Source organism: Stegodyphus dumicola, chromosome 5 (genome assembly GCF_044657685.1).
Source record: "Stegodyphus dumicola isolate Sdum_Otavi_A_Nest chromosome 5, ASM4465768v1".
Classification (NCBI taxonomy): domain Eukaryota; kingdom Metazoa; phylum Arthropoda; class Arachnida; order Araneae; family Eresidae; genus Stegodyphus; species Stegodyphus dumicola.
In genome coordinates this window covers 15,540,130-15,553,543 of record NC_140772.1, presented here as the reverse complement: position 1 = coordinate 15,553,543, position 13,414 = coordinate 15,540,130, and the positions used below count along the sequence as shown (strand labels likewise).

Genomic DNA, 13,414 nt, shown 5'->3' with positions numbered 1-13,414 from the left:
AAACATCATTTGTGAACATCAGCCATAGTATTCGGAGAGAACTCTCCTGCTTGTAAACAATCTAAAATGCCATCAACTGCGACAGACGAAGAAGAATAAAAAAAAAAGAAGAGTCGATCATTTGTCAGGTCGTTTGTCGAGTAACCCGGTGGGACAATTGCTAGGATTTCGAAAGATGAATGGTCCTCTGCGCTACTCATTACCGGGTTCCTATCCGTCGCGTTAAGATATAAATATAACTCGGCCATTTCTTACCTGCAAATGAGAAAAGAAGTCGTATTGCATTTTGTTTTAAAACCAACGAAACGAATTCGATTTGAATAATCAGCTCATTCGTTTGCCTGACAGTTACTTGAATTTTTAAATGCAATAGAATTTTTTTTAGAATTTCAATAATGGTTATCATCCTTATCCGAACACTTCAGTAACGATGCCATTAGAAGACGAGGGAAATGTATAGGATAGAATATATCAATGAAAAAATTGATTCATGGCTGATATTTTATTCGGCAGACATATTACAGACCAAGGATTTTTTTAATGGATATTTCTATGTATTTGGTGTGAATGTGAATTTGGTGAATGGGGAGATATATGGTAATGTTAGCGTTATCTTGCTGTTGCTTCTTAGTGGTAAGATTTATTTACAAACTCTTTGTCTCTGTTCACATTAAATTTGTATCTATGTATATCTATAAAGTTACTGACTTACGAGATATCGGAGAGAGATTGAATTCTATTATGTTATGTTAGCGTACTAAGTCTTTCTGCCTAAAACAAGGCATGTGTTTTTGCGGGAGTTTCTGTAGAACACTGTCTTGTAGGGAAAAAAAAATACTCATGCATTCAGAGAGTCTCCGATTTTGAGCTTGGATAAGCCGTCATCGCTCAGAGGTCTCATCCGATGGATTGCTAGCAGGCTAGTAAGAACAAGAGAATTATCAAGCTGTTTCAAAGAGACAACTTTTATTACTAGAGCATCTAAACTTGTTTTTTCTAATAGATAGTCTTTTTACGAAAGGGGCATTCATATTACTAAAGATTTAACCTAGACGTTTCGTTAGGCACATGTATCTCTTCAGATCATTGGCGTAAGTTTTAACTTGTGCATAGTTAAGTGTTTTTCGATACTGTAAGAACTAATTGCCTTTGGATAATTTCTGTTGAAGATAAGATTCGATTTCTAAGTGAAGCTTCAGTTCAACCACAGTCTCATCTCTTAAGCTTCTTTGTGGTATGTACAAGTCCAAGGATCGACTAGATATTTATTTTGTACATTCTGGCTCACCAGAGGACTAGCGATGAAGTTGCTGAACATTGGCTGTTGGATCCAGGTTCAAATTCTGACAAACGGGCTGATCTTTCGCGGATTTTCGTGTTATGCGTATATATGCAAGTTTCCCTTAGAGAATTTCCCATGAAAACATCCCTTCCTTCATAAAGCCCTCGCGTGCTTTGCTATAATCAAACAAGTGAACATCGTGCCATTGTCGCTGAGGAGCCTTCTTTTGTAATCCGAAACACTGAAGAAGACATGTTGTCGCTGCTGCTTCTGTGCCTAATCTCGTTTGTCTGAAATCAGAGCCAACTCATGAAATTCATCGTGGTAAGGAAACAAGATCGTGCCAGTCATTGGCAACAAATTGCACCATAGAGGTGTTAGTATCATACAGGTTTCACCAGATAGGTGACAAAACGACTTAGCTCAGTTCTGCCCCCCCCCCCCAATTTTGAAGGAAAGCAACCCAGGGAGACGAATAGAAGGGTCCCCTATCCATCCTCCCCTACCCTCAACCTCTCGAGAGGACTTTCGAATCGCTGCATATTTTGAGTGCCCTCATGCCGCACAGACACTATACATTTACAAACACCTGTGCCTTCTCCGGGATTCAAACCTTTTATTACGGTAGTCAAAGTCACTGCTAATCAGAGAACAGAGGTTCCATTACTTACCTGACATGATGGCTCCCTTACACGGATGCCGCTGCCTCCAGAAGCCATTTATTATCACTAAGCAAAATAAGTTTACAGTGGCATACAACGCCTTAAGAACATAAGTAACATAGTCATGATATACAGTAATCAGAAGATTTCATATTTCAGATTTGATACCATAATAGAAGAAAAATAATAATGTAGTCTATTAACAGCAACTTCAAAAATAAATCAGTGGCAATAAGGAAATTGCCTACCTCCGCTATACAGATACATGAGCCCATAAATTTTTGACAATTCTACTTACTCTAAATGTAAAATATCATAATGAGTTATTACATTGCCAGCAAAACGATAAATCTTTGCTATAAAAGATAAAAGATATACACAAGAACATTACACCAAAAACTTATACAGATCAAGACAATGGTATTAGGTGTACGTGTGACAATCCAAAAGAAAACAAAAATGCAAACAATGAAACTATATATACAAAAAAACATTTGGTCAAAAATCAGTGTTTAACATTAGCCTAGTGAATCAACCTTATCTTCATGCAAGAAAACATCAAAACTACATTCATGAACATGCATGAGCATAATGCTATAACCATCATCCCGGTTGGGCAATAAAAAAAACCATTTTTTTTGGGGGGAGGGTATATTTCGGTTAACGGTGAGCCAGTCATTATTGTGCGTCAAAGGGTCAAACATGGTAATCTGTTCGTTTGATCTTGCGAAGACCTATGCAACGATGGCATTTATTCTAGCATTCAGAATAAGCGGGAAAATAATTGCTGATCGAGTAGTTTTCCCTTACAGAAGTTTATTATTAAAGTGGTGACATTTTTTTACTTCCTTGTACGAAGTAAAAAGGAAGTATTGTAAACGCGAAAAGTTTCAGGCAGCATATTTAAACGAAAATATCCATTTTGACCGCTATCAAATAAATTTAACGATGTTTTTGTGTGATATCTGTACGTAAAGACAGAATAAAAGACTCGTTTCCTCCAAAAAAAATATAAAACTGCTTTAAAATGAATTCTCAAGAGAATTTTTCGACGCGTCTATACGAACGTATGTACGTACGTACGTATCTCGCATAACTCCAAAACGAGTAGCCTCAGAACGTTGAAATTCTGTATATAGGACTACTATAACATGCAGATGTGCACCTCGTATTTTGGTTGCAATCGGCCGCACCAAACGTATATAAATATATTTATATATATATCCACTCTGTTACCCGGCTCAGTGATCTCAGTTTCTTTACTCGTATATGTTTCTAAATTGTACATTTTTTGCTTTAAAAATGATTAAATTATGTTGTTTTTATCTTCCGGTTAAGGTTTTTATGCCTTTAGTAAATCTGTATGCAATAGTTTTAGAATTATCAACAATTTTAAAGTTGTTTAAGTGCCGCTAAGCCTTTTTTTATGGCGGCCATTGATTGTTTACATTTGAAACAGCAGACTAGTGGATTTTTTGCCAATCTAGAGAAACTTAGCATCGCAACAACATAGATAACGCCTTCATTTATTATTGCCAATTAAATCATGCTTTATCCTTTCTGGAATTTTTTCGAGGAAATAAGTGTTAAAGATTTGCTTCGTAATTTTTAATATAGGTATTCTGAATTTTTATGTATTTTTGCCTTCTCGCGAAGTGAGAACTAAATTATTTGAATGAGAAATACTCAATCGTCTGTGAAAAACTGTTTCTTTTTTTTTTTTGTTTGCTTTTTTTTTATACATCGTTCTAGCTTTATTATAGTATTTGAATAGAACATGTGGCAACGATTAGATAATTCTATTCTTTAAATGATATAAATTTTGTGCATTCTGAGTTATAATATGAACGAAATATAATACTGAAAGTGAATCTAGCGCCAGAGTGTCGCTATTGTAAACAAATACTAGAGTGAATTTTAAAGAATACATTTATTGTATTGTGGTTTATGCGCTGTCGGCGAAGTAGATTTAATTCAATCCAATAAGTTTAAATGAAATGCAAGAAAAAATGCGTATAATTTAATATTCCGTACAAGGAAGTCATGTGGTGTACACATCAGATTTTTTTCTTTTTATTTAAGAAAAATTATATTTCTTGATTTGGCAGTTACCAAATGACAAAGTGTTATAAGTAAATTCTTACGAAACAAAGCTATCACTTATGTTGAAATACAAATAAAAAATTAAAATTGCATTTTTGCTTCTAGCTTAGCATCGAAATGGTGTTGTAACAAAATACTCTCACTTGAGGAAGGTTTAGAGGAACAGATACTGGCAGGGCCGGGTGGTAGGTATTTTAGAAACCTAGTTCAGTCTCTGTTGTTCCTATATTTCTGTTGTCTAAACCTCCCCAAAAATCAAAACAGTTTTCCTCCTCTAAAACCTGCTGCCTCCTCTAAATTATATAAATTATATCTTCTCTAAATTTTGTCTTTCACTACGTCTCCTAAATTCTAAAAATTTTACTGTCCGATGTGACAGCTCCTGATTCCATTTCCGATACTTACTACGTTTATTCGCTTCTGGTGTCAAGAACTCACACAGGTAAAATTATCATAATTGAAATTAGGAATGATTCAATTTTTTGCTATTTGTATATTTCTACACATATCTTCCGTTTTTGCATTTCTTTTCGATTAATAAAATAGCAAATTTTTCCTGAAGTTTTATACACTGTATCAGTTCTGTTACAAGTTAATTTCTGTCTATCATTTCCTTTTTCGGTATATGGTTCCCTCTTACCCGAGAAGTTTCGAATTTTCAAACATTTTACAGTTTTAACTTGTTCTTCTGAAGTGTTTTATAACTTTTTCCATTATAGGCTATAAATCGTTTCTAACCAGACAAACAATATAAAGAATATTACTTTATTGACTGATAAACTGAGCTTTTCTTCTGATAATCGCATGTACCGGCGGATCAGGCTTCGAAAAGTTTATGTTTCAGACAACATTAATTGCGAAAAATAATTCGTACACTGTCATATACACTGTCTCTGATACTAAATAGATATATACTGTCTCCGATACTATGAAAAATGCCTCGTATCATTATGAAAAATGATACGAGGCATTTTTCATAATATAGTCAGCTCTCTATTTACTGACGGAATATCAAAGATGACATCCGCAGCTAAATCAAAACTACAAAACTACAGAACAGTTAAAAACTACAGGGAAGAGGAACAATCCATATTATACGTAACAGAAAACATTATTAATAATTGATAATATACGTAATAGAAAACATTATTAATTATTTTGACCAAATTGTTTTATTGCATTTTCAAGTATTATAATGTTATAAAGGAACAATCCATAATATACGTAACAGAAAACATAATTAATAATTGATAATATACGTAACAGAAAACATTATTAATAATTTTGACCAAATGTTTTATTGCATTTTCAAGTATTATAATGTTATAAAGGAACAATCCATAATATACGTAACAGACAACATAATTAATAATTTTGACCAAATGTTTTATTGCATTTTCAAGTATTATAATGTTTTAAGCATTTTAATTATAGTATAAGTTCGTTTAGTTATGTAAGTCAGTATTGAAAACAAAAAGAATACAAGTACATAGTAGAAAAATAAATAGCATTAGAAAGGAAAAACGTAAGTCGTAAATGGCATTAAGGACCATGTTTAGCTTGAGCAAATGGTTCATATTTACATAAGAAGTCGATTGGAGTTTTTTTATTTTTGATTGTGCAATTTTTACATTTTCCATGTTACTTACAGTTAAATTATGGTCTAAACCAGGAGTCGCCAACCGGTTAGTCCACGGACCACTGGTGGTCCGTGAAAACGTTTTCATAGTCCGCAGAAAAATTGGGACATTATTTATATCTTTATGAAGATTCAGTTTAAAAAATGACGAGTACCAAAACCTATTATGGAATATGGATTATACTTTTTTTATAAATTTTAGCTACTATTTTTAGCGAAATTCCTTCTGAATGTAGCGACTGTTTAGCTACTTTTTCAGATGTATTTAGCGACATTTGAAAGTGAGAGTTGGCACCCATGGTTATGCTGCTGTTATCAATAAGAGCGCGAACTGGAATTCTCATTCCTTTTGAATTACAAACATATGCTATTTTAGTCGTTACGAACACAGTTTTTCTCCGTGTCAATAGGCAACTTCATGGATTTTTATGAGAACCATCTGCATTCTTGTTTATAATTGCATCACTGGAAGTTTCCATTTTTGTTTTGTCTAACTGTTGATCGATGGCGCCATTGCTGAGTAAGTGATGATTATTATGTTTAAATTAATTAAAAACTGGCGGCATAACAAATATCAGTATGATATTGCTTTGCGTTTGCCGGTTTGTTCTTGCTTTTCGTAAAGTTCCTTTTCAGTAATGTGAAGCTTAATGTACAAGAAGTTAAGATTTTTGTACTTTCATATAATTTTTCTAAATGAGCGAAATATGTGTAGTTTGCTGATTATTAGTCCAACAGGGGCTTTTTTCCCGAAGGAGTATTGTATTCGTTTTGCGATTTTGCGTTGAATCACTATAAATGTCCGTTTCAATTTTCAAACTGTTGCCACCCAATGTTAGAGTCCTGCATTATATTTGAAGAAACTAAATAATGAAAAATCTGCATCAATTAGATGTATATTTCTCTAATTGTGATAAAACAATGGTACATAGAGCCATCGAATTTTGAATGACGAAATCCTACTGCGAATATGGGCATCTGAAATCCCAAATTTAAATAAAAAAAGGATAAACTGAGTGTAAATTTCGCTTAAAGTAATAACATTGCTTTTTCAAGAAACGTTGTATAAAAGCAATCCTAATTTAAGTTTTTTTTTTTTTTTTTTTTTTTTTTTTTTTAGTCCAAAGGGATTTGAATCCCGAAGGACTATTAGTTTCGTTTTGGCATTTTGCGTCGGACTCATAAATGTCGGTTCACTTTTCAAACTGTTGCCACAAAATGTTAGAGTCCTGCATTATATTTGAAGAAATTAAATAATGAAAAATCTGCATAAATGATTGTCTATTTCTCGCATTGTGATAAAACAATGGTACATAGAGCCATCGAATTTTGAATGACGTAATCCTCATACGAATATAGGCATGTGGAAGACAAATTTAAAATTTGGAATTTGTTTTATTATCCATTTCATGTTTTGTAAAACGTTAACGAATTTTTGAGTAACAAACTCAACGATTTCAAAGCGAGCCATGGCACAACTCTACGGGGGGGGGAAAACCTTTTTATCTCTTGCGTGCGGAACTGTGTATCAGAAATTCGAAAGATAGTCTCATTTTAAAATTATTTTGTGACATTGCTATTGAACTGAATTTTATGGTTTCAGTGCAAAGAACATGATATTTAGCAAATAAATGTAACACACAAAATGTTAAAAAAACGCCCCTTTGGACGTAATTTAAAATCTGAAACCTTTCAGATTTTTTTTTATAATTTTATTATTGTACAAATGTATTTATCTTTTTTTTAAAATTCATATTAGTGGTCCGCCAAATATAAAATTACATTGTAGTGCTTCGTGAAGTTCTAAAGGTTAATGACCGCTAGTCTAAATGAAAAAAAAAAAAATGGAAAAACAAAACAACAACAAAACAAAAAAAAAACCACCTGTAAGCTTTCAGATTTTTAAAATTAAATTCAACAGCAATATTTGACAAAAAGAAAAAAAGAAACCTCGTTCATTAAATATTCGTGCTTGAAGATGGTAGCGATATTAATGTTAATCGAGCGCTTTGAAATCGTTGAGTTTGTTAATCAACAATTCTTTACAGTTTTACAAAATAGGAAATAGATGATAAAACAAATTCCAAATTTGGGCTTCCAGATGCGCATATTCGAGTGGAGTACTAAATTATTCAAAATTTGATGCCTCTAGGATCGTTGTTTTTTCACAGTGCGAGAAACATACACACATTCATGCAGATTCTTCATTATTTAATTTCTTTCAATACAATGCAGGGATGTAGTATTTGGTGGCAACAATTTGGGAAGTCATTCAAGCTTTTGTGGCGAACCAACGAAAAATGACAAAAGTAAATTAATAGCCCTTCTCGGCTAATTGCCTCTTTGGGCTTTAAAGAAGAACACTTCAAAATACCATGACATCATGTTATCATTACTGGCGTAACAAATATTTATTTTACTTTTTGTATTTCCCCCAGATGTTCTGATTTTAAGGTGATAATTTATGGTAGTAATTCTTCTATCATTTGCAATGAGGAAACTTCAGTTTTTTTTTTTTTAAGACAGGGTCCGGTTAATACGCAACCCAGTTAATACACTCCTGGTTAATCGCAATTTGATCGTATTGTACTTATCACTTATTAGTTATCTTTGCATTTAATGAAAAACTACTCTGTTTTACTAAATAGACTTAAAAGTTTGCAGTTAGAGATGAAAAAAGTGAAAATATCCGTATTATCTCGCTTTTGACATAGCTGAAGAGGGCGAAAGTGAAGACATTCCTGGTGGGGTCTAACTTTAAAGCATGTGTCTTCTGTAAGCGCAGTTGAGGAATTTGCTACAGATAAGAGGCGTTTGAAGAGTTCAAGAGTTTCAAGAGAGGCTTGTTAAAAGTATCTTTAACCTCACGTTTTATTTCAGGAAAGTGCCATTCACTTTCTACGGAAAGAGATTAAGCATGTCTTGACAAACAGAAGATGCCAAAAATTTGGATTATGTAAGGCAGTTTCCTATTCTTCTCATTGACTGACTGGTGACTCAATTCAATATGCCAATATACATAGTACGTCAGTTTAGTTTTTAGTGTCCTTTATCCATCAATTCAGAGGTCGATGCCATATTTACCTAAATCCAGTGGTCAATATTGTATATCAGTCCAGATGCCGATTTAGTTCAGATTTTAATGTACACTGCGAAAAAAAGGGGGGCAGTTCTATACCCCCTTTATACTGGGCCGATTGACTAAACGAAAATTGCGTTTTCATGCCTTGAAGGCGCAATTTAGGATATTTGTTAGATTTATATATAGCATTGTACTAACATAGGTATTTTGACACAAAATCGGACTTTTTTTGAAATGACATGCCGATTGTTTTCCATATTTCGATTCTACTCCTCAAAGTATGCTTAAATATTAAATTTTGTAAAATTTCGTGCGAAGTTTACGAAGAAACTAAAAAATTTATCTTGGCGCAATTTTTGCAGTTTCCGCCAAGAATAACTTACTTGGCGAAATTCTTAATTTATAATAACCTATTTTCCTTTCCTTTTTAAATTCCTACTATTAGTTCCCACTCTCCCTATATCTTGTTCAAATTTTCAATCGTTAATAAAATACTTTTTATTCATCCACTCGAGTTCAAACACATTTTTTTAAACTTTTAGTGGATGACACTGGATGTTAAGACAGTTTTTTTCACATATTAAAGTCAATTCTGACTTATTTATTTCTTTTTATCGGAACTAAAGGTATGTTTTTTTTTAAATGTATTATAAGACTTACAAATAATGACCGTTTATTAGGAATTCTATGCTGTAAAAATAATTTTTATAGCAACTTACAAATAATAGTACATGACTGTGATAAATGGGATTGTAGTATTTAACAAAAATAAATGGCAACGATAAGACAGAGTTCTAAATATTTTTATTTATTTCTTTTTATCGGAACTAAAGATATGTTTTTTTTGAATGTTATTATAAGACTTACAAATAATGACCGTTTATTAGGAATTCCCACATGCTGCAAAAATTAATTTTATAACAACTTATAAATAATAATGCATGACTGTGATAAATGGGATTGTAGTATTTAACAAAAATAAGTGGCAACAATAAGACAGAGTTCTAAAGATTTTTAAGGCGTATGGAGTTAAAGAATTGGAATTTTATAGCGTTGAGTGAAGCGGATGTAATGTCCAACTATGTAGCTAAAATTCTCCTCATATTTTTATGTTAACGTGATAGTAATATACGAATAAATATTTTTTTTATATTACTTGAATGTGAATTGAAGAACTGGACTGCTCGAAACTGACTGGAAAGTTACTTGCAATAATGAAGCATTGCAAAAGATGGATAGAATGAGAAATTATAGACCACCATCAGCTTCATAAATCAGAAACGAAAAAATTTTAATAATGTTAATAAAAAGTAACTAAAATAAAATCTGGTTAATCTTTAGATTATGGTAACTTGGAGATTTTTGGCGAAAATTTGGCAACCAACCCTGCTACAGCAACCTTCTACTTTTTTTCCGGCGCCATTTTGTCTTCACGAAGTAAAGACAGGCTTCTTTTCTTTTTATTTACTCAACATTTTTTCCAACAATCTGCTAGCCGAATTACGCTTATGATAGAAATTTTATGGAAGAAAAGTGCTTAATCATGACGAATATTAACTGCAAAATTGGGAGAAAGTGCAGAATCGCAAACTACTTGCCGCGTTTTTCAGAATGGCACATACACGGTAACCATGTGAGAGTCGACTTATTTTTACTTAAAAAAAATCCTAGAATTGCACAAAAATGGCATTGCGCACACTCTTCACTTTATCCATGTACACTGCTTTTTTCTCATAAATTAGAAACATTTGCACTAAAATGCAGGAAAATTTTGTGAATCTTTAAAGTCGGTAAAAAGGACATATATGAAATTACCTGATCGCGAAAAAGTATATACCCTTTCCAAGGATGAACATTTGCACGTATAAAATAAATAAAATATCCAAAAACTTTTCCCTCTAAATTATCTATTATAAACGTCACCTGCGAATTTATAACGCAAACATTAAAAATGGTTGCAAATACTTAGTGTCAAATTTTTAAATTATTTCCATGCACGTTTACTTCTACTGAAACGTATTCCAAAATGCTACAAACATATAATTCACAAAATAACTGTCATTTAACTAAAATATAATTAAATTATAAAACACTACTTAAAATATAAATAAACACATACATTAAATTAATAAAAATTAACTTAAAATCTTAATTACTTTAAACTAATTCATTGCTAATAAAAATTTTCCAATAATAGCATATTAATTTATTTATTCCTTATATTTAGAACAATGCATAAAAATAATATCCTCAAATGATTAAAAATACTAACTTACCTAATCTTCTACAGAATCTTGAGTGCATGGTGGATCACAAAATGTCCATTTTTATCAGATTTCTTGCACCGCCATTCAAACTTATCTGTAATATCCTTCCTTTCACGCAGTCTCATTTCATTCCCACACGACACACTGAAGCTAAATACAAAATGCTATAAAGTACTGCAGATATTTTTCCAAATTTCCCCCCCTTTTCCGATTAAAGAACTGTGATTCGTCCATAAATGTCACATGACATATCTCATGATCTCTCATTTCTCTCACACAAAATAATGCGTAATTGGAACTGGGTACTTCTCACATTATTGCCAAAGTCCTAGGTAGTAACCTTTATCGCCTGCCAAAATGTCGCCAAACTGCCTATTACCATATTAAAAAGATTAGCCTAAAATCTTTCTTTGTTGACCTAAGTAGGAACTGACTTTTTAAAAAAAAAATATATTACTTGTTATCATTGCAGAGGAGCGGAAAAAAAGTCATCGTTCATATTTTCAAATAATTTTAACGATGTGCGTAAACCACATTTGGCTTTATTATCGCTAAAAAAAAAGATGCCAAATTTCAAAACGTGCCATTATGTAAATTCATGTTTATCTCAGAAAATTTTGAAATAAAAAGCGCTACTTTTTTTGCAGGTGTGCCTAGAAATGCATCTACTTTAAGATGATGTTAAAAATTTTATAGGTTATAATACAAACGTTTTTTCGAAACGTTTGTAAAAAATATTTAAAAATAAATCATAAAAAATGTGCGACAGTAAGACATTGCTCAATTCAAGCCCAATTTTGATAGAGAGCATGCCGTTATCATTACACTCTTAGTACGACTTTGCTCAATTCAACACCCAATTTGATAGGGAGCACGCCAAGGGAGAATCGGAAGGTCTCCCACCCCGCTTCCCTCCGCCACCTACCTCTCAAGCCGACTTTCGGCTCGCCGCATATTTAGAGTGCCCCATGCCGCACAGACACTATACATTTACACAGATACATTTACAAGTATCTGTGCCTTCTTCTGGATTAGAGCCCGGGCCTTTTCGAACGGTAGTGAGCTTCGCTAATCAGTATCCAGGTTCGGTGGCATTCTTTTTCTTGTTCAGATACTTGTTCAGATTTACTGGCTGCCCTCGTTTGTGGAGATACGGGGCCCCTTCTTTTGAGCTATGGGGACACTCGTGTCCAGGTGGGCTGAAGGGAGCTTCCAATTCTTACAATTCTTACTTGTTCAGATTTTTGTGTAAGAATAAGTAGTTATTATTGTTGAAAAATTGTAGTTCAACTTATTGATTATATCTTTTACAAATATACAAATTTATGCCAACTTTTAGCCGTAACTCAGTTTCGGATTTTACGTTTATTAACCTATTATCTTTTTTATTTGGCATGTACTGTCAATTCTACTTTCGTCGCTTCCCAAGAGTAAATTAGCTATTATAAATAAGCGATGACTTGTTCTGTTAATACACGAATCGTATAATTTGTTAACTGAAAACAAAAGGCTTCATTTAAACTTTCTTCTGAGTTCGGTGTTATTTAAACTGAAAGACTAAGAAAGCGCAGTAAGTTGCCTGTCTACACGAAGCTAGACCAGGGGTCAGCAACCTGCAACAAAAGAGCCGCGTGCAGCTCTTTTGATGCAGGTTGCCGACCCCTGGTCTAGCTTCGTGTAGACAGGCAACACTTTTGATGTAAAGTTGCAGCTCTCCAGTTCCATACGGAGAAATTAATAATTTATTATCAAAACCATTAAAAATAAGAAAATATATTTTTAAGTACATAATTTCTCAATAACTTATTTCATAATCGTTTATTACAAATAGCCATGCTAAACATGACCGCAATGAGGTAAATTTGAACCATTGTTACTGTACTGTTAATTTGAACTATTGTTCATTTTTTCAGCTCAGCCGTCAGCATGGCATATAGTAAAAAAGAGAAGAACTGAAAAAGAAAACCGAGAATTCAATCAGGATTGGTCGCAGTCGTTTACATACATAAGCAACACAGATCCAACTTGTCTCATTTGGCACCAAAAACTCGCCCACAATAAGAAGTCGAATTTAAAAAGACACTTCACTACAAAACCTACCCAGTTTGCTGGTAAATATCCAACAGGGGACGCACGAAAAAAGCTCTTGAAGAGCTTCAAAAAGCAAACAACAACAGTCAAGTTCCATGCTAAGTAACTGGAACAATCTTCTAATAATGTAAATCTGCCAAGCTCTGCAGTATCATTAGAAATTGCGAAAAAGAGTAAAACCATTCACAGATGGTGAATACGTTAAAAATTGTTTTATACGTGCATCTGAATAACTGTTTCATGATCACTGTTTCGTAAAATCAAAGCAGAAATCATGAAAAAAAAAAT

General features: G+C 33.0%; 1 long non-coding RNA gene across 1 annotated transcript in view; it reads right to left on the bottom strand.

The window, feature by feature from the left end:
* Positions 1–11,260, bottom strand: part of LOC146997057 (uncharacterized) — a 103,558-nt gene extending 92,298 nt beyond the window's left edge. Inside the window, exon 1 of the long non-coding RNA XR_015041089.1 lies at positions 11,045–11,260. This is a non-coding gene — a long non-coding RNA (uncharacterized LOC146997057). The remainder of the gene's footprint in view (positions 1–11,044) is intronic.
* Between the last annotated feature and the right edge of the window lie 2,154 nt (positions 11,261–13,414).